At 33.9% G+C, this 5,932-nt stretch overlaps 1 pseudogene; it reads right to left on the reverse strand.

Moving 5' to 3' along the window:
• Positions 1–1,310: 1,310 nt before the first annotated feature.
• Positions 1,311–2,759, reverse strand: LOC101725488 (vacuolar protein sorting-associated protein 37A-like; annotated as a pseudogene).
• Between the last annotated feature and the right edge of the window lie 3,173 nt (positions 2,760–5,932).

Genomic DNA, 5,932 nt, shown 5'->3' on the forward strand with positions numbered 1-5,932 from the left:
AAAACAACCCAAAAGTTCTAATCACACAACGCCACTATACCTGTAATTATAAATGCAAGAAAGCACATATAACATTTCAGATGTTTAGATCTATTTTAAGAAGTTTAATAAGAGCCAAAAAGATGATGAAATCAGAATAATGGTATTGAGGAGGCAGAACTCAAAATGCAAAGGGGCATGACGGAACATTTTAGAGTGCTAGAATTTTCTGTCTTCATCTGAGAAGATCACAGCCTATGACACAGTACAACAACAAATTGCAGAACACAGGACAAACTAAAGAGACAATTCGATGAAATTCATTAAACTTTAGGATTGTGTAGAAATTAAATGCTCAGTTTACTCATTACTCTATATCAGTGATAGAAAATCTTTTAGACCTTTCAACGATAAAAAACACCCTGCTGTGGCATACATGCCATAGGTTCACCACCACTGCTCTGTGTTTTTCTTTAAGAAAATCTAACTTACAGTAAAGGCTGGAATAATTCATTGACTTTTTAATATCTATATTTACTATTTATTATCAAAAAGATTGCTAACATTTGGAATTTAGAAAGTATGACAATCTAACCACAAACCCATCAGATACCATTTTTAAAAATACTAGCATAAAAGTTTGTTTTGGACTGGTTTAAGTGAAAGGTATTTTTAATTAAATAAAATTATTTACTTGTATTGCTTCTTAAGTGCATCTTTAGTTTTAAAAATAAAACAATATAAAAAGCAGCTGGTTTATTCTCTTGGTTTATTGTAAGTATTAAAAGTTATGACTCGAGATGGCATATTGGGGGGGTTGGTGTTTCCTGACACTACAAATAGTTAAAAATAAATTGGCTTTATCATTCAGAAAGAAAAACAAATGAATATTTCCACAGTTGAAAATAGTTTTTCAGGAAAGTTGAGAGTAAAATAATCTAACACACAATTCTTGACAAAAAAATGAGGCAACTTCAAATTAAAACTACAAATTTAAATTAGGTGGTTTTATAAAATATTGAAAACTAAAAGTATATGCATAGGCATTTAGTCAATAAGAGGAATCACAGTGAAATTTAAATATGAGAGGGTTTATCAACAATAAATAAACATTTTTAGTTTAAATAGTACAGAAAAATTCCTCCAAAATTATAGTAATCATTCTAATATATACAAAATCAGTCTCCATTCTATATACAACTTATAAAGTACTGTATATCTGTGAATTCAGCCACTGTGATGAAATGCCAACTCATGAATCATGAATATAAAACAATGTGCTTAGTTTTGTGTCCCATTTTTCTCTTGGCAGTTCATGTTTTCAGGAAAATCTATAGAAGAGCATGAAAATGGATGTGCATTGCTATCACATGTTGAAGTTTCTGTCCTCCTTGGCTCTTCTAATGGCAAATTGATCTCTTTTCCATGAGGCTACTCAGAAAATCATCTATTTCAGTTTTTCCCTCCAAGAAATCTTCAGCAATATTATCAGATTCTTCCCCAGCTTTAGGTACTTTCAATCTTGCCTGGAGGGTACTTGCACTCCAACTCTCACTAACTTTATGCTGCCTTTGCATCTTCTTCTCAAAAGTAGATTTCATTTGTGTAAGTAACTCATACTTATCCAAAACAGTTTGCCTTTCTGCCTCTAATCTGGATTCCAAAAGCAATTTTTTTTCTCACTAATTCCTCAATACTTTTTGCTAAGTCATCCTTGTCAGTAATAATTTGTTTTAGTTGAGGCAAAGCCAGAAACTGTTCTAGTAATACCTCCTCTTGTTCATTCATATCTGTGAGTTGTGACACACTTAGTTCTGAAAGTTCTGGAAAAGCATCTGGTATCTTGTGACCAAAACCATTTTGGCTTATCAGTGCCAAATGAATGAGCAGCAGGCTTGGCTGTGGTTTAACATGTTGTTGAAGAAGAAACAGTGTCAACAACAGATAAAGAAGTGATAGTCCTGTTAGCTTCTTGTGGAGGACATGAAGGAAGAAATGGAAAATCTTGAGATGCATAAGGAGGTATCCCACCTGAGTTACTGTACAAGTATGGAAATGCTGTTGAAGTAGAAGCTAAAACTGGATTCTTCCAGAACTCATAGACTCAGAGATACATAGATTCATAGATTCATAGAATCTTAGATTCAGAATCATAGATTCATGTCGTATTGCTGGATAAACACTGATCACTTGTTTTTCCTGAGGAAATTGTGGAGAGAGAAATATATCAATGTTAATTGACAGGTCACTTATGGTGAATAAAAATCTATATTCCACATCTTTTTGTATTTCAGCTGTATCAACTCCCCACAATGAATGTAATTATTACATACTGCAAACATGTATTAATAAAAACTTTTTAAAAGAAATTTTAAAAGTTAACCTTTATGGGAAAAGAGAAAGTAGTCATTTATTAAGGTAATGAAAAAATGAATTAATATCCATTAGGGAAGGGGACTTAAAGAAACTCTTCATTGAAATGGATTTTTCAGAGTTATAATGAGCTGGAAAACAGATAAGAATTGGAAGGGAAATGAGAGGAAAACAATCCTTATTTTGAAAATAATAACATGTATTTATTAAAATATACTAAGTGTAGTAATCTGTTATCTAATGTCTAAATCTTTCTGCATTTTAGTTACAAGAAAGCCAAAATGTAATAAAATAAAATCTATTTTACAAGATGACAAAGATTCGTAAGTAATGAAGACAACAACAGTGTCTGGGTCCAAACTCCAATAATGCAAAGGAGAAGATACTTTTTTTGCTGCCAAAGCCATGAAAGGGCTTCTGATGTAAAGGCCATTCTGTGTAGAGTTGTTCACAGGATGTCACCAGGGAAAGGTATACTAAGGGAGAACGGCAACATTGGTGGTAGAAAGAAAACCAGGTTTTAGTTTCAATTTCTTCTTTTATAACACTGATCAAAACAAAGGATATGCTATGCTTTGTTCCAAGCCTTTACATAAGTAGAAATTGTCACATAACTCTGTGATGGATGGAATGATTACATCTCGCCCAAATTATTTTGTCATAATCCAAACCTCCAAAATGACGTGTCAGGATGTGGTGTCCTGGTATTGTGATGTGGTAGCGAAGATGGTGCTTTCCTCCACGGGGTGAATATGCCTTTATAAAAGAGATGCCATAGAGAATCTTCACCCCTTCTGGCATGTGAGGATGCAAAAAGAAGCCAGCCCTCTCTGGAGAAGGCCTCACTGAAAACCAAATCTGCCCATGCCTTGATCTTGGACCTTCTAACTTCCAGAATTGTGAGAAATAATTTTTTGTCATTGTTTAGCCAGCCAGTCTATGATATTCTATTGTAGCATCCTGAACAGACCAACATAATAATTAAAAATCTTCCCAACTCTGTACCATTACTGGTAAAATCTTTCAAAATAGTGATAAAGTACAGATTGTAATAGTGGATATAATCATCAGTGTGAAGTCTAGTGATTGGCTCCACCTTAAATAAATCTACACAATCAGTTAACTCTAGGTTTATGAGTATGAACTCGAGTTATAAACAAATGTGACTATTAATCTTGATATGTCAGTTTCATTGGATTAAGAAACACCTCAGAGTCTAGTGTGAGAGGTGCTGCACCAGAAGGAGTTGCCACAGCTGCAGGCTCATTTGTCATTGGAACTGTGACTCCACGTGGTACAGGCTCAGATTTCTATACTTCCAGAAAGAAAAGAATTTGACACCTTGCATCCTGGAAGTTCAGTTAGGAGTCTGAAATTAGGGACTACTTTCAAATTTGGACATGACTAATCAAGGAGCAAGGAGACCTAATGGGCCAAATACTAGAAATACAATATGCCAGTTCAGACAAGTACTTCTGGGAGAGTCTGCTATTGGCAAATCAAGCCTAGTGCTTCGTTTTGTGAAAAGCCACTTTCATGAATTTCAAGAGAGTACCATGGGGGCTGGTTTTCTAACCCAGACTGTGTGTCTTGAGACAACAGTAAAGTTTGAAATATGGGATACAGATGGTCAAGAATGATACCATACCCTAGCCCCAGTTACTGAAGAGGAGCACAAGCAGCCATAGTTGTATATGCTTTCACAAATGAGAAATCTTTTACAAGATCAAAATACTGGGTTAAAGAACTTCAGAGGCAAGCAAGTCCTAACACTGTTATAGTTTTATCAGGTAACAAGGCTGATACATGTTTGATAAGTTCTGTACATTGCACTGATTTTTAGGTATTTTCATTGTATGAAGTCTACCACGTGTCAGATGATTTAAGCTATTTAAGTCGAACTCCTAGCAGACCTCTTGTGCATTTTACAGTAATTCAGAATTAGCAAGGAAAACAGTTCACCAGTGTTTAGTTTTATATTGAGCTGCTCAGGTTGGAATAAAGTGGTGCACAAAAAAGAAGGAAGGAAGGAAGGAAGAAAGAAAGAAAGAAAGAAAGAAAGAGAGAAAGAGAAAGAAAGAAAGGAAGGAAGGAAGGAAGGAAGGAAAAAGAAAAAAGAAAGAGACACTTAAGAGGAAGTAGGGAGATAGATCTCTCTGAAAGGGGAAGGGGATGAAGAGATGGAAGGAGAGAAGGGAAAGGGGATGATAAAAAGAAATCAAGATGTATAAAGGTACAAGATCCCAATGATGAATGTAACTGTATCGTATACCTAGAATGTACCAGTAAGCTTAATGAAAAAAAAAAAGAAATAAGATATACTATGTGCAAGTACCAACTCCCCACAAGGAATGTAAACACTGAGCACTACAAACATGTACAAATTAAAAAAAAAAAAACTAGCAGATTAGCACACTCCTGGGGACAGGTCATGAAAGTGTGGACTTGAGTCCTGTCCAATGTATAGTCACTCACCCATTCTTCTCCGGTATTGTTTTCTTGCTCTGCTTTCCAGCTGCCATGAACTAAGCAATTCTGTTATGCCTGACCTCCACCATGATGTTTCTACCTTGGAGCCAACCAACCACGGACTGAATTTCCAAAAACTGTGAGCTAAATTAAACCTCTCTTCCCTTAAATTGTGGGTGTAATGTATTATGTCTCTGTGATAGGGAAGTTGACTGACACAATCAAGATAGAATTAATGGAACTAATGCATTTATAAGCTAACCTTTGCAGTTTTGAAATACTATTGAATTATTAATTTTGTTTTATTTTGATAAATGTCATCACCTATATTATAAAAACTGGAAAAAGTACAATAAATCACTGTATTTCAATAATAGTCGTGAAGCCAATTTTTCATGTTATAAAAATAATATACATGTGACAAATATTTAGACAGCATGACTGAAATGTTATAGAACAGAAAGATAATCGTGGATTCTTATACTTTTCAAGTTTTTATGCAAAACTACTTCCTGACTTTGACAGTAATATTATTTTTCTGAAACTTCTATATTAAGAGTTAGTGAAAATTGTGTGAAATAATATATTTTCATATAATTTATTTTGCTCTTACAGTGTTTAGTCACAGTGTTTGGGACAGACGCTACCTTTTCTATCTTTTTCAGAAATAATGAAGGTAAATATTTCTCTGAAGTTACTAAATTTTAAATTTAGTTAAGGAAACTTCAGATTTCTCAGTAAACTATTCTCCAAAAGAGACTTTTTATTGTTATTACCACTTTTTCTTCTACCTCTGTTCCCTCTCTGTTAAAATTTCTCTTCTCTCTGTAAGGTGAATCCTAATATCAGCTTGTTCAGCACTGCAGAGTTTCTTTTAGTGAATACAGGCAAATACAAATGCAAACACATGAATGTGTATATGAATGCAAAATTATATACAGATTATTTGTTTCTACAAAAGTTTTGCAATCTTTTTGTACTTTTCTGAATCTTGAAATTTTAAAATTAATACATTATTTTTGTTGTGCTTTAGACAGTATTAACTCTTACATTAGTATGACACTTTTCTTGGGATTGAGGCACCAATATTAATACTCTATTACTAACTCTA

Source organism: Heterocephalus glaber, unplaced genomic scaffold (assembly GCF_053883595.1).
Source record: "Heterocephalus glaber isolate CG9 unplaced genomic scaffold, H.glaber_assembly_v1.0 deba00000331, whole genome shotgun sequence".
NCBI classification, from domain to species: Eukaryota; Metazoa; Chordata; class Mammalia; order Rodentia; family Bathyergidae; genus Heterocephalus; species Heterocephalus glaber.